The sequence below is a fragment of the Cygnus olor genome, chromosome 4, assembly GCF_009769625.2.
Source record: "Cygnus olor isolate bCygOlo1 chromosome 4, bCygOlo1.pri.v2, whole genome shotgun sequence".
NCBI classification, from domain to species: domain Eukaryota; kingdom Metazoa; phylum Chordata; class Aves; order Anseriformes; family Anatidae; genus Cygnus; species Cygnus olor.
Genome location: NC_049172.1, coordinates 1,108,926 through 1,131,065, shown reverse-complemented (window position 1 = coordinate 1,131,065; position 22,140 = coordinate 1,108,926). Strand labels below are relative to the sequence as shown.

The window sequence follows — 22,140 nt, the reverse complement described above, 5'->3', positions numbered from 1 at the left end:
AACTGCACAAAGTGCAGGAAAAACAACAGTCCTAACATGAATAAACATTCATGTCCTAACATTGCACTTGTCAGCCACTTGAGTGAAGAACTAGGTCGAAGATATCTAAGTCATTATCCATGACGCCCAGGGACATAATAAATGTGTTTCATTGAATGTATTTACTGAAAGAAGTAGTATAGGAAAAACTTCGCAAAAGCGCTGGTAAGTCAGGTACCCTGAATTTCCACCTGTGTCAGTTGCAAGTGCTACTGTGTTCTTAGGATTCCAGTTTACTCATTTTTAATAGACCTGAATTTGTATTAATATAAAATAGCTATAAAGGTTTTTCTTTGTGTTGTGACTGACAAATCTAGTCCTTAAATCTTGGAGATAGGGAGAAGTAAGCTGACTTATATTTGTTGAATAGAAATTTGAGTTGTGTGTGAGGCTTTTATGGTCTGTGAAATCCTCTCATATTGTCTAAGTATTTTGGACTATTAAAGAAATGATATATTGGTGCTTATCTTTCCTTAATATCAAACACATCAAGTCTTTACCTCATGCAATAGGGCACTGTCATCTATATGGTTCAGTTCAACTTCCCGGACATATCCTGGAAACACAACATGGCACAGAGAAAGCAGTCTAGGAGGTTTCTGGAGAGTGTGGGAGATAGCTTCCTGACGCAGCTGGTCAGTGAACCTACCAGGGGTGGTGCCCCGCTAGACCTTCTCTTCACAGACAGGGAAGGACTGGTGGGAGATGTGGTGGTCGGAAGCTGTCTTGGGCAGAGTGACCACGAAATGGTAGAGTTCTCTATTCTTGGCGAGGCCAGGAAGGGGACCAGTAAAACTGCTGTATTGGACTTCTGGAGGGCTGACTTTGAGCTGCTCAGGACACTGGTTGGCCGAGTCCCTTGGGAGGCGGTTCTGAAGGGCAGAGGAGTCCAGGAAGGCTGGGCGCTCCTTAAGAAGGAAATCTTAACGGCACAGGAGCGATCTGTCCCCACGTGCCCAAAGACGAGCCGGCGTGGAAGAAGACCGGCCTGGCTCAACAGAGAGTTGCGGCTTGTGCTTAGCAGAAAAAAGAGGGTTTATAATCTTTGGAAAAAAGGCGGGCCACTGAGGAGGACTACAAGGATGTAGCGAGGCTGTGCAGGGAGAAAATTAGAAAGGCCAAAGCTCATCTGGAGCTCAACCTGGCTACTGCCGTTAAAGACAACAAAAAATCCTTTTACAAATATATCAACATGAAACGGAGGACTAAGGAGAATCTCCATCCTTTACTGGATGCAAGGGGAAACCTAGTTACTAAGGATGAGGAAAAGGCTGAGGTGCTTAATGCCGCCTTTGCCTCAGTCTTTAGCGGCAATACCGGTTGTTCTCTGGATACCCAGTGCCCTGAGCTGGTGGAAGGGGATGGGGAGCAGGATGTGGCCTTTGCTATTCATGAGGAAATGGTTGGCGACCTGCTACGGAGCTTGGATGTACGCAAGTCGATGGGGCCGGATGGGATGCACCCGAGGGTACTGAAAGAACTGGCGGAGGAGCTGGCCGAGCTGCTTTCCATCATTTATCGGCAGTCCTGGCTATCGGGGGAGGTCCCAGTTGACTGGCAGCTAGCAAATGTGACGCCCATCTACAAGAAGGGCTGGAGGGCAGACCCAGGGAACTATAGGCATGTCAGTTTGACCTCAGTGCCAGGAAAGCTCATGGAGCAGATTATCTTGAGGGTCATCACGCGGCACTTGAAGGGCAAGCAGGCGATCAGGCCCAGTCAGCATGGGTTTATGAAAGGCAGGTCCTGCTTGACGAACCTGATCTCCTTCTATGACAAAGTGACGTGCTTGGTGGATGAGGGAAAGGCTGTGGATGTGGTTTACCTTGACCTCAGTAAGGCTTTTGACACCGTTCCCCACAACATTCTCCTCAAGAAACTGGCTGCTCGGGGCTTGGACTGGCATACACTTCGCTGGGTTAGAAACTGGCTGGATAGCCGGGCCCAGAGAGTTGTGGTGAATGGAGTCAAATCTGGTTGGAGGCTGGTCACTAGTGGTGTCCCCCAGGGCTCGGTACTGGGGCCGGTCCTCTTTAATATCTTTATCGATGATCTGGATGAGGGCGTCCAGTGCACCCTCAGTAAGTTTGCAGATGACACCAAGCTAAGTGCGTGTGTCGATCTGCTCGAGGGCAGGAAGGCTCTGCAGGAGGATCTGGATAGGCTGGACCAATGGGCTGAGGTCAACTGCATGAAGTTCAACAAGGCCAAGTGCCGGGTCCTGCACCTGGGGCGCAACAACCCCGAGCAGAGCTACAGGCTGGGAGATGAGTGGCTGGAAAGCTGCCTGGCAGAGAAGGACCTGGGAGTACTGGTTGATAGTCGGCTGAATATGAGCCAGCAGTGTGCTCAGGTGGCCAAGAAGGCCAACAGTATCCTGGCTTGTATAAGAAGCAGCGTGGCCAGCAGGTCTAGGGAAGTGATTGTGCCCCTGTACTCGGCTCTGGTGAGGCCGCACCTCAAGTACTGTGTTCAGTTTTGGGCCCCTCACTACAGGAAGGACATGGACGTGCTCGAGCGAGTCCAGAGAAGGGCGACCAAGCTGGTGAGGGGTCTGGAGAACAAGTCTTACGAGGAGCAGCTGAGGGAACTGGGGTTGTTAGCCTGGAGAAGAGGAGGCTCAGGGGAGACCTTATCGCTCTCTACAGTTACCTTAAAGGAGGCTGTAGAGAGGTGGGGATTGGTCTGTTCTCCCACGTGCCTGGTGACAGGATGAGGGGGAATGGGCGAAAGTTGCAACAGGGGAGTTTTAGGTTGGATGTTAGGAAGTACTTCTTTACCGAAAGGGTTATTAAGCATTGGAACGGGCTGCCCAGGAGGTGGTGGAGTCACCATCCCTGGAGGTCTTTAAAAGACGTTTAGATGTAGAGCTTAGCGATATGGTTTAGTGGAGTACTTAGTGTTAGGTCGGAGGTTGGACTCGATGATCTTGAGGTCTCTTCCAACCTAGAAATCTGTGTCTGTGTCTATAACATCAGGCATAAATTTCTTTAATAGTAACAACCTTGAGAATATTTTGCAAAGAAATTGGTGAGCTATTTTCAGCTCTTCATTTTGTGCTTTAGAAGTTGGAAGGACAGGTCTGAATTAATATACTCTTGAACAGTAAAATCGCTGCTCGGGATTGTTATTTCCAAACCCCTGGAAGATGATGCAGTCAGGTTTCCATCCATTGTTATTGCCAAAATTACATAATCTGGAGTTCAGACAATTAAGGAAACATCTGAAAACAACTGGTGATACAGCCACATCTTGCATCCTGGAAATATGGGCAATAGAAGTTGCAACCTCTGGAAACATCCAGCCAGATGCCACCTTGTACCACATTTGAAATATGCAGCTTCTAGCAGGTTAGTGGATGATTAGTGTGAGAGGCATCCATTAATTTCTGATTAATTACATTAATTAATTTAATTAATAATTAAAGATGCTTCAGGGGATGGGTGAAAAAGGAGAGGGAAAGTTGAGGTAGAAATAGAAACAGCTTCAACTCTTATAAATTATCTGAATGGTATAAATGCACTTGTAGTCTAACATTTTTTTTTACAAGGAAAAAAGTGGAAGACAGAGAAAGGGGCATTCAGCAGGATCTATGAAGCATACTGGAGAAGTAGTGTGAAGCTGTGTGGTGTCTATGAGACTTGAAACTATTTTCTAAATGACTTTCAGCTCTACGTTAATGTTAAGAGGCAAATTCTGGGAGGGGGGAATGGAACTGGGGGCTGCACTGTATACATCTTCACTGTGTTGAATGAGACTTAAATTGTTTTTCTTCTCTATTACCTTCTAGCTTCATGTGCATTCCCAGTTGCATAGCCTGCTTGATTATAAAAACTTTATGATTAAATGACCGAGTCTTACTGTGAAGGTTATTTTGTGTTGCCTTTTTTTTTTTTTTTTTTTTGTGGCTGTTTGAGCATGGCAACAGCAAACAGTCTGCCCCCTGAAGTGGCACTGAGACTGGAGTATTATTTTAAATGCATAAGGACAGGTCCTGCAGTGCAGTTACATTGCACAGAGTAGAAGAGACATGTAAACCCTGATACAGTGCATTAGAGCAACACAGGGACAGCTCTGACTTATTCTTCCCTCTTCCAAAGGGAAGAATACAGGAAACATGGACAAGTATTAGTGCACTGACACACCTTTCTTTATCAGGATAAATATTTAGATATTTGTGTAGGCTTCAATAGGAGAAATTGTTGAAAAGATACATTTATTAAATGACTCTTTTTCAGGGGATATACACAAGCCCAACTTCAGCTCCCTTCTGCGATTGAAGAAATCTTAACTGTAATATTTTCACCTGTTGTCATCACCAGCCTAAAAGTTACTTATTCTGGAGTGCTGAGGAACGAATATGAGACTTTCAGTTTCCTCTCGTTGTGCTCCTCCACTTTAAACATCCAGCAGAATGGATGGAAGCCTGACATCTATCTCATTTCCTATCTAAGGACTTATCTTCTGTGTTCTCCTAGATAAATAGAGACAAAGATGCTGAGAGAGGCTGTTGATACCCCTGTAACATAGGTCTAGCTGCTTGTGACAAAGTAGCGCATCTCTGAAAGCTGAAATATTTTGACAGCTGAGAGGAACGTGCTGTGGAAAAGGGAGGTTAGAAAATTCTTTGTAATATTAATGAGTAGGCAAGTGGCTAAAATTTTATGAGATTTTTTTTGTGAATAACTGTGTTAAGGAAGTAGTCTTGATGAAGAGTGAAAAGCAATAGGCATTATGGCAGTACGGAACAGTTAACTTGTTGACTTAGGTACTTTGCCACATCAGAAGGCAGAGAACTGAAGAGCAAAAAGCTGTGTCCTCAGCTTCCCTGGTTCTGGAGCCTCTGAGCTGGGAAAAGGAGTTGGGACCACTGAGGCACTTGCTTGCTGAAAAGCCCACAGCGCTGACTTGCTGCAGTAGTGACAGCCACAAAGGTTTGATGTGAAGACATTGGCTTTCCTTCTAACAGAGCTCTGATGTTTGGTGGTTGTTTGTTTGTTTGTTTGTTTTCTGGAAAGGGCAAGGGTTTAAAGTCTATACTTGGCCAGTGTGAAATCTAGTGTGTGTGAGACAGAGAGAGGGGGAGAGAAAGAGACTGTATTACCCATTATCTTAAGCAGTTCTTTTCCTATTCTGCTTAGTGTCCTGAAGTATTGATAAACAGCAGCTGCATCTCATCTGTCTTTGTGAGGCTAAAGAAACAAGTTTCTTCTTGTATCTTAGACACTTTGTTCTTCTGCTCATCATGGTATCCTTTCTTTGATCTTGTTACTGTCTGAATTCATCTCATCAGCCTCTGAGAAATCTTGTAACAATATTACTCAACTATTGCTGTGACAAAAATCAAGGATAGTGACAAATGAAAGTTGAAAGCTCTTACTTCAAGCACTTTCAATGTATGATTAATTTGAAGAGCTCTCCTTGTACTAGTTCTTTGTTATTCAGTCCTATGCAATTATTTAAGCTGAGCTGAACTAACTACAGTAATCTGTTTTAAAGAGTCCAATGTACAAGTGTACAATCTCCAAGTGTTTCTCTGTGGTAGACTAGCGGTTGATTTCTCTTGTATTCCTCTCTAGCCACCTGGCATTCTTTAAATGGTGACTGAAAGCAACTGAGGCATAGTGTCAGAGGGATGCTTGTCTGTAGGTTTTCTTAATTGCTATTCATTTTTACTCTGTGGAGCTCTAGGAGAGCAGAAAATGATACCATAACCCCTTGATTTACCTCATTTTCCAGAGCACTCAGTTTAACCATTTCACGGTAACTGGAACGTTTCCAGTACACATCTTAAATTGGTGTTTTTTTGTATTTCAGTTTTGTCCTTACGCATGAATGCTACTTACATACCAATTTTCATGTTCCTTAGAAATGAAATTGTATTGCTGTGGTCTAGCAAATATACAGATTAACTTTGTAGATGCTTGTGTTTAAAGTTTTTCTTTGAGTCTTATCTCCATTTCTGCTCCCAAGTACAAGTAACACAAAAAGCCATTCCTAATGTGTATCCTAACAGCAAGTTGTTCATTGATATATATACCTCCTTTTCCATTGCTGTGTAGTCCTGCAGTACTTTGATAGCTTAGATACCCTGCAATGTGCCCTCACCAAAAATATCTGATTAAGCAATAAGCTAAATGAATTATAGTTTGACTTAAATAAGTAACAGTAGCAAGGGAAAAGAAGAGACCAGCAGTTGATGAAGAGGAGAGAGACGATGGAGGAGGGGAAGGGTGGGGATTGCCTCTGATGGACCTCTCAGCAGCAATCATGAGGGCTGATGCAGCTGTGAGGAAACAGAGAACACCCTGTCTATGAGATAAAAGAGAGGGAGGGAGGATGAATTGTAGAAGGGTGTATAAAAGTATTTCCTGTGAAGTAAATAATCATAACAGGAAAAATAATAAAAAAAATGCAGCTAATATCAGGGTTGAATTCTTCTCTGTTCTTTGTTATATCAAGTCAGGGGAATCGTGTTTGTTTTATGGTTCTGTGGCTTTTTTATCAGTAATGTTGACTGGTTATCTAAATATTTTGTTTCTGTCATGTTACTCTTTTTCATGACCGTTATTTTTACACAAGTAAATTGGTGAATGAAAAAGACTTCCTGAGAACAGGAAAAACATTTTTAAAATTGAAATATAAAAGGTCAAATAAAATAATAATAATAATAATAACAAGAATATCAAAATACTTTCAAAAAGATATTTTCAAACATACAAGAAAAGGCATGCAGATGACATCGGGGGAAAATATTGGAGGAACTTAAATCTGAATTTAGTGAATTTGAATGCTGATAGTATTTACTGTTTCACTGTATCAGTAAATATGGGATATTATTTTTCTGTATTTTACCTAATTTTGTTTTGCCCTACTGCTGTCTCCTATTTTTTTCCTCATACTTAAAACAAAGATGATGTTAAGCACTGTAGTCAGTCTGTTTAGTCTTTTGATCCTACCATTTACAAGTTTAATTTCCTTTATTGAAAGTGTGAGCTTTTCTTATAATGTGAGGATAAACACCTCATATGAGGTCTATCACCTTCTATGTACTGCTCAGATTCTCCTGCAAATAAACAATTATAGGTACAGATTATAATTTGCAATTTAAAAATGTAAACACAAGACAGTGATGCTCTGCTCTTGCTGCTGGCAACGTAGAAAAAGCTGGGTTGAGTATGGTGTCCATGACATCCAAATATACAGGAGTGAGAGATCAGCCAAGAAAAAAACAGTTACCCCGAGGGAGAATAACATTGGATTAAAATCTAGATAAAGAGGAGGAAAAAAAAAAAAAAAAAAGAAACTTTAAGGTTAGTCTTTTTATTTCAATCTATAAAATATAACCCCAAAATGTTTGTTTTTACCACAGCATAACAGATTTTTATCTTTTCTCAACTTGCAGTAAAATACAGAGGTTAAAGTCTCACTTTTGTCCTTGAAAACTTTCACATAAGGATACAGATAATAGTTGCATGATTACATTGAACATAAACCTTACACTGCACCTTTCTCTGAGTGCAGGATTTTTTATTTTAAGTATGTATACACTGAATTCTAGTTTTGACCTTAAATTTTAATATCATATGCCGAGGACAGGAAATGAGAGAAGTACAAAGAATGTAAAAGAAGCAGACATAGAAAAGTAATTTAATAGCAGAAAGACATTTTGCATTAAGAAAGCTATGCTACAATTATATGATTTGCATAATTAAGTGCTGAAAAGTCATGAACTATGAAATACAACATTTCAAACATTTGTTAACATTAACATTTGTTAAAACTGGTGCATTTTAAACATTTATTTAATTAAAGACTTAATTTTTGCTGCTGAACTTCATAGATCGAACTATTGTTAGAGAAACAAAGAAAAAGCAAAAACAGAGGGGGATTGTGTACAAAGCACCTTTTCTGTTTATTTGAAATATGTATTATATATTTCAGCCACAGATTAATTTGGTTAACTGCACAAAACAGAGCACTCTGGAAATATTAGCCTTAACTATTTTATGGAATTAAAGCCCAGCCCATCTATCTCCTTGTTCTGTTCTAATCATCATAATTCTTTTTCCTGAAAATTTTCCCATTACTTTTATTAGTGTAGTGGTGGCTGTTTCTGTTTTCATTTTGGGCTGCTTCCTCTTTATCGTTTGCATCTATGACCAACGACCTGTTTAAAACCTGTCCTCAAACCAGCTATTTGGACCTTCTTGTTTCTGATGCCCTAGCACTGTAGTGATGCCTATTAATGCAAAGGCTGAGAACAAGAGGTGAACATCTCAAAATTTCCTTATGCTTTGCAGTTGGAATAAAATATATTAGTGTTTTTCATGCAAGAAGGGTGGATGCACACCAGCCATGTCTGTTCATTGTAGTCTTTATGTAGAACATCTGATCCCATAAGCGTTTTCATAGCATTGCAGTGAACTTATTCTACAGAGTAGCTTTATTATATCAGAAGAGAATAGAGCCCTTGGACGCTCTTACTTATTTTTCCTCAAATGTCCTGTGGGAGTTCAAAAGATCTACTACGTCTAGCTTTGTTTTCATCTGAGCCACGCATTTCTGAACCTAAGAGCACTTGCCTGATATTCATTCGGAAAATAGTCGCTGAATGCACAGTCCTCAGAGAAGAGATGCAGATAAATGCCACCACGAATAGGGTCATTCTTTCTTGCTGAGGTATCAGCAATTTTGTTTTTTATTGTAAAGTGGAGCACTTATTGGAGAAAAGCTGAAAGTAAAGCTATTTTACAGTGGAATGTAGCACAGTGGTGGAAGCACCCTTTGGGAAAAGAGGTACTATGATCCCGACCCTTGAGCAGAGCTGGGAACAGGAGCCAGGTCTGCCTACGTAATGGGGCTATGCATCAGCATGTTGTTGAGAAAAGGGGATGCAAGCAGGCAGAGGTGCAGAGATCCTCATCCTCTTCTGGCAGCTGTGCTCAAAAGAAAGTGGGCACTCCTCCATCCGGTACATTTTCTGAAGCATTTTAGGCCAAAATGATTTAAACTAATGACTAGTGGCAGCACTGTAGAAACCATCTAAGCCATCTCAAAATCCTGTACCTCACCTCTACTAGGAGACAGGCCCAGGAGCTCCTTCAACAGACAGGGAAACACTGGAAATCCAGCAAGCACACTTCCAGATAGAACAATCACTGTTTGCAAGTGATACAGTTTGGCTGTCAACCAAGGATTTTTTAAATAGTGTCATGCTCTTCAGTGTTACCTGACTTGTGCCATCTCTAAGCAAATAGTCCTAGAACAGGGTCCATCAGCAGGCCATATATTAATTTCATGCTACACAACAAATCAATAGAATTCACTAGCACATTTGTTTATATTCTGTTTGACAAAATTCAAGTTGTGGATTTTCAGTTTCAGGTAACAGCCAAGATCTCCACTCAGTTAGTGGCTTGTAAGAAAAGTATTGCTTCAGCTCTGATTAGTCTACTCTTAGCTTAATTGACCACTGACCTTTGATGACTGATGCTTGCCAATGTTAATATTCATACCTCAGCTGATCTGCAGCTGCTAAATATCTAAAAGAAAGCATCATCAGAATCAGACCTACAGAGGGGATTGCAGCCCCAAATATTATCCTTTTTTTCCCAATTATATCAGCTGATCTAGGGAATTATATTACTTTTCCCTGCAAATCTTATTTCATTTGAAAAAGAAGCTGTTTAACAAAAATAAATGGAAGTACAGAGGGCATTTGTGGGACCCTTAATCATTGTAGTCAGAATTCCTTCTGAAGTATTCTGCTGATTTGTTTTCAGCTATTGAACAATATATTTTGACAATAAAAATATTGTGCATAGGATTACATATTTATCTGCAAATTTAACAATATGTGAATATATATCTGTTGCTGCAGGCCAACATAAATTCCTAAGTTATTACGTGAGATTTCTTTTGGTGTTTTTTGTAAAATGTTTTGTATTAACTACTAGGCAATTTTCTTCCTTCTCTTGGCTATAAAACTTCATAATGGGAAAAAATGCAACATTAATAATACTACAACAAAGGGAACATATTTATGACTAGAGGAGAACACTGGCTAACTTCCTGACAGGTAACATTTTACAGCATATGCTGACAAGTAAATCTTTATTCATGACTAGGATCATAGAACACCAGGAAGCTTGTCAATAAATGGTCCTATAATGCTGTGAAAGAAAAATTCTTCATAAACAACATCTTGCAAACTGAATTTAACTGGATGATGCCTTGTTAATTTTTGTTATAGATGGTGACATTGGCATGAATAAGATTTATTACATTAGTCAAATGAAAGTACATGTACTGAATGCACAAGTTTAACCATCAGTACCTGCACAACAAACCTAATTAAATGGTGTGTCATTGAAGATGATTTAAATGAAAAGATAATGAAGCAAATCGCATGAAATGTGTTTAACAAAATTTATTCCGAAAGAATTGGAAAGGTTATTATAATTAGAGAAGTAGTCCTCCATGTTAATAATCTTTTTAAAGCTGTCTCATTAAAATCCCAAGCTTAAAAAAGTCATGGTAACTCAACTTTTGGTTTGGGGCAGACAAGGTTTCTCTGTCACTTTTTAAAGAAATGAACACGCTCTTAAAACGGATCTAAGTGCTGAATTTTGAGGAAAAGTTTCAGGTCTACATAAAAATTTATGGCTTTTGGCTCTCTTTGTTTATCGTAAGCTTCAATCAATGGCCTTCAGTTTAGCAAATGACTGAATGTGGACTAAATGTCTGCGTATGAACTTTATGGCTTAACACCATTCCTAGTTAGAATAACATTCATTTGCATAGGAACATTTTATACTTGTGAAAGAGGGAAACTGGAAAGTCGATAAGAATTCAGCATGCACTATGAAGCTGAATTTAAGCTTTATGTGCTTACGTTGTTTGTTCATTTGTTTGCTGAACTGGGTGGGCCCTTATACATGAAATTAGGGCTGTGTTCTACTGAGACATCATTAAATCATGCCACAAAAAAATCATGTCACAAAAAGTTTTAATCACGTATCTTACATCCAGGACAAAAATAGTAAGGTAAACAGTTCATGAAGGTAGTAAGTAGTAACATCACTTGGTTGTGAGCATGAAAATGATATTCAGCACTTTGCTAGGTGAGGGACTAACTATAAGAGTTTTCACTAGATGAATAACAATGTGATTTTTTCATGTGTTTCTCCCAAATATGGTCAGAAAAATAAAATTTTGAAGCATGGTTGTCATGGGTAACCACACTTACCTTAGGTCATATTAAAAATAAAGACTGCAGTGGCCAAAATGTTAAATTTTGATTAACAAGCAAATAGGCAAATGTATATTTTATTCTCATGGGTTCATAAAGAACGTGTGTATATATCATGCTATTTAGAATTGATAGGCTCCATCAATGCTACTCCATATACAGCAATAAGAGTGAAGAGGAAAAATAGGGAATCCCTCAATTCCCTGTGAAAACTATGCATACAGCTGGTTACGAAATTGCAAGTATCCCTGTTGTGACAAAATGAGCACAGGTAGGAAAACAGCAGAACCTTGATTGCATCCTAGGAACACAGGTGAAGAAATGAACAACTTTCTTCTACCAACCAAGGGTGTCTGAGTTCTGACTGAGAAAAAACTTGAATCTATGGACTAGGATCAAGGACAGCCACACATCTCTGAGCATCGCAGCCAGGCTAGCGCTGAACAACTGGGGACCAGGTTGATATTTACCCATATTCCCATAGAATGTCTCATTTTCAGAAGACGTTCAGGTTAGGCCTCCCTAATTCTTTTTCAGTCTTCTGTCTATCCCCCTTACTAGTCTAGAAGCGTTTGTTTCCCTAGTCGAGAATTTTTGGAAGCAATATGATTGTGTTGCCAGTAACCACCCAACCACGAATCTATAGCACCACTCAGCCTACACCAAATCCCTCTGGCATTTCCTAGTGTTTCAGTGAGTGCTCACACATCATCTAGCACTAAGTTTCCAGAAAATTACTCTGGATTGCATGCCACCTATGGAAAATTATTTTAGGGATGACACCACTGCTAGACCTTCTCCCTACTCTCATTTTTAGTGCTATTATCCTTGATCTCTTTCTAGAGTCTATCTTCTGCAAGGAGAACATCATTTTCTCTCTCCTACAAAGGTTCCAATACAACTTAGAGCAACTATGTTGCAAATAAAAATGTAAAATAATTTGTACCACTGCCTAGAAAACTGGCATTTTTATTGAGACACCTGTCAATACTTCATTCACAGCAGTAACAAGTTGTGAAAGAAAAGGTCATTAAGAACAGCAGCTACAAAAAAAAATAATAATAATACACAAAATTGTAAACCATTTTGGAGCGCAGAAGGACTCCTATTTTTCATTTTTTGCTATGTTGTTTGTTCAGTGAAAGAGGCATTTGGCAATGAAGTGACTCTCACCAGGCTCTGTATTGCAGGTGCTTAATTGCCTAGGACAATACCTTGTCTGTGAAATAAGATGCTAAATGGCACTGGAGCTTCAGTCAGTTTCTCCAAATGCAGAATAAATTTACTGTTAGGCCAAAAGGTAGCTAAGAGTGCTTTCTGCAGGAAGTTTTAAAACGATCTTCTGATTAACGTCCTGTAATTGGAGGTTACCATATAACCTGTTGCTCTGGGAGGAGAAAAGAATAATAGCCAATTATCTGTTAGCTGTGTGAAACGCTAAGTGATAGACATGGTACTGAGCCGTGAATTTTGGAACTATGGTTTGAAGTCACCCCCCCTCCACTCTTGAGGTGTGTGTGTTTGGGATATTTCCAGTTTCTTCAGTCTGTAACTGAAATAGAACAACATTACACCTTTTGGATCAGAACTCATTTCCAGAATTAACTCTTCACAGCAAAGTCCCTGCATAGATGTTTTCAAAAACTGTTGCAATGCTAGTCTTAATTATTGCTGCTCTGCAGTGACTTACAGTGGATAGCAGAGTCATACACTGCCTTAAAAGTATGATGCGCAAGTTGTGTTGTGAGGTGAAAGCATAGTTAACTTCAGTGATTAAAGCCTCCTATATAAATACATTAAATATAATGAGGTAGGCTAAGGTAACAACTAATAATTGTAGTATGCAGAGTAGTGACTTGTAGTTAATATTGATAGATACTTTCTGAAAAAGAAAAAAAAAGCTTTTTTTTTTTAAGCAGGGTTCTATCATGTTTATCCTTTCAGAGCTTTCCTGAATGCAGTGAGACTGTTCAGAGATGTTTAATGAGATCACAGCCATGTGTGAAGTGTGACCTGTTGGCTGGCAGAAGACAGATATATAGGAATGAATCCCTGTAGGTGGCTAAGTTTTAAGGTTTAATCTCCACAAGGATTCTGAGATCTATAAGCAAAGAAAGCCAGGAGAGAGAAATTGCAATGTACCCATCTGAAGTTTAATCAAGAAGTTAAACTTACTATAACAAGCATGAAAGCATAAGTTATAACAAAGGTACAGCTTTATATGTATTTGGTGAAAATTAATAGGATACAGGAAAACCTATATTCTAAGCAATTTTGTGTTGAACTTTTGTTGACATATCTAACTCAATACATAATTTAGCTGATGATCAGTCCATCAGAAGTGCTATAAATTATGATTATTTCCAGGGAGAACTTCAAATTGAATGCTAAATACATTTTTGACTCATTTCATAATGACAAACAATAAAGCAGAAAATGAAAAGGTTCTTTGCTGGCAGAGCATTGGAAGTCACTCTAGCTTCTAGTTCTGATCTTTGCAGAAATACTGCCACTTTACATGAAAGACTCGTTCTGTCTGATCAGGGATGAACACCGAAAATTTTAAAACTTGGCTCTATTCTGAATATTTTTTCCCTTTAAAATGTTGCAGATTTTTTTTTTTAAGAGCACTGTCTCCTCTGAGAGTTACATCAATTCCAAGTGCTATCTTCTGCCAGGACATGCCAGAAGGCTCCTGATGAAATCTGCCTTAGGTTCTAGTTTCTTAAATCTGTCCTTTTAACAGGTGATAGAGTAATCGCAGCAGGATCTGACGCTAGTGACTCTGGATCGATCCAAACTGTTCAAAATATTTTCTTCTTGCTGCTTCTGTTGCTGCTTCTCCATTTCACTTGCCTCGCTGGTAACTGGCTCAGAATCAGAAGATACACATATGGTGTCCCTCTGTTTTCTGAGGTGCCCTAATATTCCTGCAGCTTAAATACTGACACAAAATTTTGAGCACAAAAAGCCATGTCCAGTGGCCTTGTGACTGTACCTAAAAAGTCAGGTCACTGTGTTATGGGTTTCCTGTGCCTTTGCTGAAATATTCTTACAGTTCTTAGTGAACTGTGCAGGCCTCTGCCCTCTCTGTGTTGCATTCAGTTGTCTTGTATTTGTGATCTTTTTCTGAAATCCTGTCGGTCACCTGAAACATGTTTCATATTTTGTCCTGGAGTACAAACACGGTTTTTAATAGAATTAACTCATTCAATACGCTGTCAAATTAGAAATTATTTGGGATGCCAGTTTTTGCTATGGCTTTTGGAAAAGGACATCGCATACAAAATTATTGAATTTATATAGATTACATGTGCCACCTCTTCTGCAGATAAATTTCCCTGGAGTAATATGCTCTTATCAAAAGGAAATGTTGTTATATTCCTTTGATACAACTTCTAGATTTATGGTTAGAAATCAGTATTTGTACTTAAAAAAAAATATATCATTTCCTATGACCGTAAACAGTTGAACAAAGCTTTAACAAGAAGTTAAATGAGTGGGTCTCACTCTGTAAGGTCAATCTGTTGAAGAACACAACTTTTTAGTCTGTGGTTAAAGGGAAGATAAGCAGAATCCAAGTGGGAATGTGAATAACTTTGTAAGCTAAGTGACATGATTCCATCTGCCCAATTTGGGTGACTCCCAAGCTGAGGCAATTTTCCTCTTTGTTGTCTTTACAAACAAAACATGGACGTTTTCAAGGACACAAGTGGCTGGGACTGTTTGTCCTTGTGCAGGCTGTCTGAGAGCTGGCAAGTCGTCCACCCCACATGCCCCAAACTGCAGGCTAGCAGCCTTGGTTCAGGCCCCAGCTCAGGAGGAAAGGGGGCCATCTGCTTAAGTGCAGAGTCCAGTTTTCTTCCTTTTTTGATCTCTTATCCGTATGCTCAGCAAGACTAACTGTCCCTGCAGCCCTTGAACTGGAAAGGTCAAAGCAGAACGTGGCATAGCTACAGGAAAATTAGTAGCTCAGCCTGCACAAAAATCAGCCTTTCAGGCACAAACGAACTATGTGTTTTTAGCATTTCTCCATTACTTTTTTTTTTTCTCTTTAAGCTTATTAATGTGTTGTTTTGTTTTGTCTATGCTTCAAGGAGTAGGTTAAAGCACTTTGTTAGAGCACATTCTGGTTTGTTCTTAATATATAGCAGATAAAGAGAAAATACTGCAACCATGCATAAAAATCACTTTATGCTAGGATTGTATTTGAGAGCATCTGGGAAACCTCAAAAGCTTTATTACAGAGTGGTGAAGTCTATTATTGAAACATCAAGAATATAACGTAAATTACTTGTCTTTCTCTTACTTAAACTGCCCAATACAACTTCACACCCTTCAAAGGAAAAAGTGAGTACATCTGTCCTTTTCATTCAGTGCTAAGATTAATACTGTACTGTCAAAATGTTGTCTGCCTCCCCAGGCTGGTCTAGCCATTCCAGCAACAGAGGAGACTTGCCTTGAGTTTTTTTGTTTTTTTTCCCAAAGCTTTCAAAAGGCAATAGATGTCATCTAGTACTCTGAGAGAAGAGCTGTGTTAGTACCGTAGTTACAAGTCCCACTGCATCCAGAAGAGCTGCAAGCGCAGGCCTGTCTCACAGAAGAGTAGTTTCTTCCCTCTAAAACTACTAGTGTACCTTCTAGCTAAATTGCTGATTAAAAACAACCCAAAATGCCTGTTGTTTGCTTCCTCTTTGTTTCACAGCAGCCTTCTGAGGAAGAAAATAATCAGAGTCTTTGGTCACTTAGATTAATTCCTAGTCTCCGTTTTTCTTAGCTTCTTTTAGATTGACTTTCACTTCATGGAAAAAGCCTAATCACCACTTTTCTTCACAGGCCATGATGATAATTTTTTTTTTTGCCTCACCGTATAGAAGCTTTATTGAATGTCATTTATTATCAGTGGCACAGTTCTCATTTATTCAGATGGAAATGGTTTTCATCTAAAAATGATCTGATTACATCTTTTGATGCAACATGGTGCGTGAAGTGCACTACATGAACAAGAAGGTGCCTTCTTAATAACGGCTAAGTATTATATGATCTGCCCTCAGGAAATTAAAAAAAAAAAAAAAAATGCAGTGTTCTTCTTAGGCTTCACTTAATTTTAAGATTCTCTGGCTTTGCTGTTTTGGTCACGTGATGTATGGGTGGCTTTGCTGTGCTCCTGTTTCATAATCATCTTTTTTCCACAATTAGTGGGGTGAGCTTATGTCAAAGTTGATTCATCTGCCACTCTGGTTAGGAACCACGGCTGACTCATTTGGGAGAGAAGCCCTGGGCCTCCCAGAGTGAACTGTTTGTCTGTCAGAGCTGGGGTGGCAGAAACCTTGTGCCTCAAACTCTCGTCTCGGGGCTTGGTGAAACTTTGAAGAAAGCTGAACTTTAATTGCGGAGGGGGCAGCGGCGGCGCGAGGCCTCGACCGTTGGGCGCCTTCGCCTCAGGGCGGCGCTGCCGGCGCCATTTTCTGGCGGCACGGCCTGTGTGCCTAACGGTCGGCGGGGCGAGGGGGGCGTCTGTCAGTCAGCTGAGGCCGGTGAGCCACGAGTAAAGTGGTCACACCAGTGTGGGGATGATGAAAATAAGATCTTGAAATTTATAGAGAGGGACGGAGTAGACGGTCCTGGCTGGAAAGAGACATGAACTGACGGAAAGAGCAGCATGTTCACGAGGAGTGTTAGTCCTCACACCTGGACCATGATGAGAGTGGCAACAGGGTACCTCTGGGTTGTTGTCTCCTTGAAAGAATAAAGCAAGTGACCCAGTACAAAATGTTGGGATATGGCACACAACAGGTGCATGTTTATACAGATAATGCTCCTGAGGGATGATCAAGAAAGGGGGCAAGAGACATGACCGATATGAGGACTCCAGAGGGAGAAGCAGCTGCTGGGGAAGACTCAAACAAGGCTATAAAGCATGCCCTGGTGTTGTTAACACCGTGTTTTGCTGCTGAGAAAATGGAGCTACTTCTCCATTTCATGTGCTATGGGAGGACAGGTGCTGGTGGAGCTGGCTGCAGAGTGGGCTGATCCTGAACTCTTTCCTACAGAGTGCTTGTGCCTGGAGGAGTGTGAAGGTAAAGAGAAACACTGAACATTAAGTGCATGGTCAAAAAAGTGTTTGTTGCCTCACATCAAAACAAAATATAAACAAAACAAAAATAACTGCCAACTTTTTGATGTGTCTGGTTACTTTCACAATTCTGAATATTTACAGCTGTTTAAAGAAAATCAGGAAACTAGTTCAGACATGTTGCCAGTTTATAAAAAGAAAGTGGAAATGAGAAAAATACTTACCTGTAGAAACTTGTGAAACTTACCCTGTCAGGTTTGTTGTCACTGAAATTCCTTTTGTTTTGTTTTAGTTTTCCTTTGAAGCATCAGGTATTATCTTTTGTGTATTCTTGTTCTCTGTAGGCTTATAAAACAAGAGTAGCTTCTTTAGTAGTTCAATTTAGAATGAAGAGTGACAGGAACTGGTCTTTCTTTAAGAACAGCAACAACAAAAAACTCTTTTGTTCTTATCTGCAGCATATTTGCTCTTTTAATTTTAATACAGAATAAACGTAAATTCCAAACCAACCTCACTGTTGCTCTGTAGCAGTACTGGAATACTGCACTGTGATCCAAATATTTACTACAGGGTAGCAGAAATATTTACTGTGAGTTAAGTGTTGTTGTCCTTATTCAGACTAAATATTGGAAGAACATAAATGTGAAACATGTTTTAAAGAAAAGTAAATAACATGAATTTTTTTAATGGGATATTCTCTTCATGAGTGTGATAATCTTTGCCAGGGTATAAGCTACTGGCATTTTGTTGGGCAACCCATGAAGCACACCATGTGCAGTCAACTACTATTTTTAGTGATTCTTATTTTAATACTGAGAGATGCTATGAAGTTTTTCATCAGTATTCAGGCATGCGTAAAAATAGTTATGGGAATAAGCATTGCACCTATAAATAACAGGAGGGGGGGAAAAAGTGAATTAAAAAAAAAAAATAATAAATATCAGTCTAAAATTTCTAGGTAACTTTGGGAGGGGAGGGTGTTGAAGAACCAGGCATTGAGAATTATGAAAAGAAAAGAGCTATACTTCATACTTCACAAGGAATTTTTAAGCTAATGGGAGGAAGTGGTTTGGTCACGCAAATAAAATGTGGGATTGATGTGTGCCATAGAATGAGGTTTAAAAAAAAAAAAAAAGAAAACAAGTAATTGTTTATGTTGATTGCTTATGTTGTTGTTTGTAAACTAAGAGGATAACTATATTTAACCCAGGCAAACCTGGCTAGCCATCGGTCCTGACACTGAAATTTAGCAGTGGAAGACTATTTTCGAAAACCAAGTAATGTGCTATAGAAATCGGGGAACTGATGGACTTGTTGCAGTTGGGATTAAAAAATCCTTCATTGATTACTGGGTAGATTGTTACTCTACTTCATAAACTCATGTATCTCTATAATCCCTGAATTGCATTGTCAGGGAGCAGGAACAGGCAGCACTCCTGCTGCAAGTCGCAGATATTTGGTTGGAAAGAACTTTGTTTCTGCTGCCCAAAAACTTCACGTTTGTGGGTTGTGTGTTTGGTTGTGCGTTTTTCTGTTTTTAATTTGGTCCAATGCTGGTCAAGAAAACTTAATATTGTGGGGTTTGTTTCATGCCACTGGCATCACCTGCTGTGCACTAACAATCTTATATTTTAGCATCTAAGCTCCTTCTTTAAAGGGTGGTAGAGTCAAAAGTACAGTGTGCTGAGGAGTTAAGTCTTTCAACAATTCAGGGTTCCTTCTATTTCAGTGCAGTGGAGAAAAAAACAACTAACCCTGACTTTTTTGCTCCCCAACTTAGAAGAAAATGGTTTTCTTTATTGGAAGCAGATCAGGGTAAATCCCTCTGCTGACTTGATCTTAAGTAATGCATACCCAAGTGCTACTCTAAATGCTACTGCTGCAGCAAGCCATGGGTCAGAGGTTGTCTGTGAGACCTGCAGGTATCAGCAAAGTTCAGCTAGAAGGTATTTTGTGTTCATTTTAACTCTGACTCTTCTCCTGCTGATGCCTAAAGCAGCAAAAACTTAAGACTTTTTGAAATAGAAATGCCTATTTATTTATTATTTATTTACTGTGGCAGTCATGACTTATAATTGGTATTTTGAAACAATCTGTAATTTTAAACCCTCATCACATATTCTGGAGTTTGGGATATAGCTTGTGTTCTGTGGGTTGAATTAGGATTTAAAATAATGAGGAGCACTCAAAGTGTTATTTATGCTGAAAAGAAACCTACTCAATTTAAATGCTACTGTGAACTAGGAATTCAGAGCTGGATCTCATTGAATCCAAGTAACTTGCTTGGGCTATGCAATGTTGTTTGATAGTTCATGAACAGTGAGTAACTACTTCACGAGCGTATATAGTACATTCTCAGTTAAGTTCTTGAATATAATCACTTAAAATACAGAACTTGAGTCTTCTATTCCATTGCAAAAAGACTGAATAGTAAGACTTCCAGTTCCATTGAAATGTCTCTATAAACTGTTTCCTCGTGACAGACTGAGTATATGGCTTCCAGAATACTGATGAAAAAATGCTTCATCTGTGAAAGTCAACCCTTGTTCTATAAACAAAGATAGATATTACCAAGGCTCAGACTTCTGTTTTTGGAGGTTAAAATCTGCATTAATACTCTTCTGTGTGCTAATTTAATTGTGGTTTCACACTGGAAAGTGAAAATGACCGTTATGCAGTATTTCTGTGTTTGCTGCCTGGTCTCTTGATATATGTATTGCTGATGCCTTTGGCAAGCTAGTATTTGCTAAAATCGGTAACATAAATCTTTAATGTTCTCTTCCTTATTTATGTAATTAATGGTCAAGCAGCATGACTTAGAGGACAGTTTAAAAATCCATTTTGTCACAAAAGTATTCATTTGAAAGCACTTTTATTTCTTAAGAAAACTGCTGTGTCATTTTTGTCAAAGTAATTGACAGTCATAGAGGAAGTAGGAGGGTGGAAAGACCTTTTACCTAGACCCAGACTGAAATGTTGGCTTTTTTTTATCAATTTGTAGTTTGGTGAGTTGTGCGCTATGATTTTGATTTTTAAGCAAGGCGTTCCCTTTACCCTGTATGACAGCATACTTGCTGTCTGTTATGATTTTAGTGAGCAGTCACACATTTGAGGGGTTGTCCTTCAGCCCACGATCTGGGGGGCAATGCATAAGCAGCAGAGTTTTGTATTCCTCAGTGCACAGTAACATGCTTAGTGCAACAAGGGAAATGTATTGTAATGGAAGGAAGATACGATTTTAGGATGATAGTAGATGAAGTGGTAAGAGAAATTGTCAGCTGTATCTAAGTGAGAGTCTGGAAGGAAATTCAAGAGAGATTTAACCAAACACATGGTATGAAATTTGTGGTTTAAGTAGAAAGTCTATTTCCTTTCTTTAGTCTGTTCTCATGGAATTAGGGCTACCATCTTTCATTTATAGCCATTCTGAGTTGTTGTTTTTCAGAAGGTTGTATATAGAAAATGCTTTTTTTCTAATTAGAAGCCTAAGATTTGCTGTTGATATCCATGTTGAAATGAACGACTTCATAACAACCTGTAAGAGTTTTAACTTTTATAAATAATATTTTATAGAAATTCAAGCACTGCGTTGCATCATGGCTAATTTCTTAGACTACCAATTTAAGGGAAAATAAAATATATTTGGTGTTTCTGTACCAAACCCAATGGCAGAGGTATTTTCTAGTACTATATTATAGGATATAAAATATGAACCAAATGATAGTGTTATACATGGTATAGCTACTCGTATTGTTGGAATGAGAGATTTAAACATCTGGCAGGTAGTAAAAACAGCTATGCTAAATGTAGGATTTTTTTTTATTGCTGTTTTTAATTAGTGTTATCGCCTCTGCAGTTACAAAGGTAGTAGCTTCTAGCTGCTTTTTTGCAAAATAGGTGTCTTGTCCAGGACTAACAATTACTCTAGTTCTCTTAGCTGCATGTGTATCTTTCTGTTACCTTATTTTTTTTTTTGGTGTTATTTAAATTAAGTAAACTCACTACATGTTGTGTAGTTATTAGGTATTATTGGTCTATATATCTCTCTTCCCTTTTCAGCTTCAGTGTAAAAATTTGCTAAGCTATATTCCTGGAGTATGTGACTACCCCACTGCTACAACACCGTAAGTAAAATTCAGTGTGGTTCAGTGTTTTTCCTGAGAACAAATCTTGTGAAATTAGTGAGTGATTTGTATGTGTAGATAGATCACAAGCTGACTAAAGATTTTTAAACTACTTTGAACCTGCTTTCATAGAAGTGCAAAATCAAAGGTGTTTTGTTTATAATTGAGATTGTATCAAAGTTTCTGTTTTAGAAACAAGAATGTGGAATTACGTTAGCCTTATGGATTGCATCACTAGATGGTAAGAATAAAGAAAACCATTAATAAGATAGTTGAGAGATTTATTATTTTTTTTTAAATCAGGGTATCTACATTCTTCTAACATAGTTAATAATAAAATCTTGCAAAGCCTCATAATGTAAAAAAGCTTTAGGGGCGCCAAAGTCGATACCTTAAGGTAGGAGAACCTCAGCTAAGAAGCTTTCTTCGAATAGCCGTAACCTTTGTGGAAGTTTTTAAATGTAAAAACATTGTAATAAGGATGCATATGACAAGAATCTTAAACCGTGATTCAGAAACTTGATTTCTATGGACTTGTAAAGAACAATACAGCATTCATCATAAGGTCTGTAGGTTATTCGTTTTCAGTTGCCTGCTAGTCAAATTCCTAATTTTTTATTAGGATGTAGAAAACAACAATTTTGGGA

General features: G+C 38.9%; 1 protein-coding gene across 3 annotated transcripts in view; it reads left to right on the top strand.

Moving 5' to 3' along the window:
• Window positions 1-22,140, top strand: part of LOC121069469 (bifunctional heparan sulfate N-deacetylase/N-sulfotransferase 3) — a 357,491-nt gene that overhangs the window by 32,371 nt on the left and 302,980 nt on the right. The window contains exon 1 of one of the 3 annotated variants that reach the window (XR_005819439.1): window positions 16,125-17,373. The exons of 1 other annotated variant lie outside the window; for it this stretch is intronic. The gene's annotated coding sequence lies outside the window, so the exon portion shown is untranslated. Of the gene's footprint in view, window positions 1-16,124; window positions 17,374-22,140 lie in introns of those variants that run through there. One more of the 3 variants, XM_040555700.1, reaches the window with a different exon arrangement.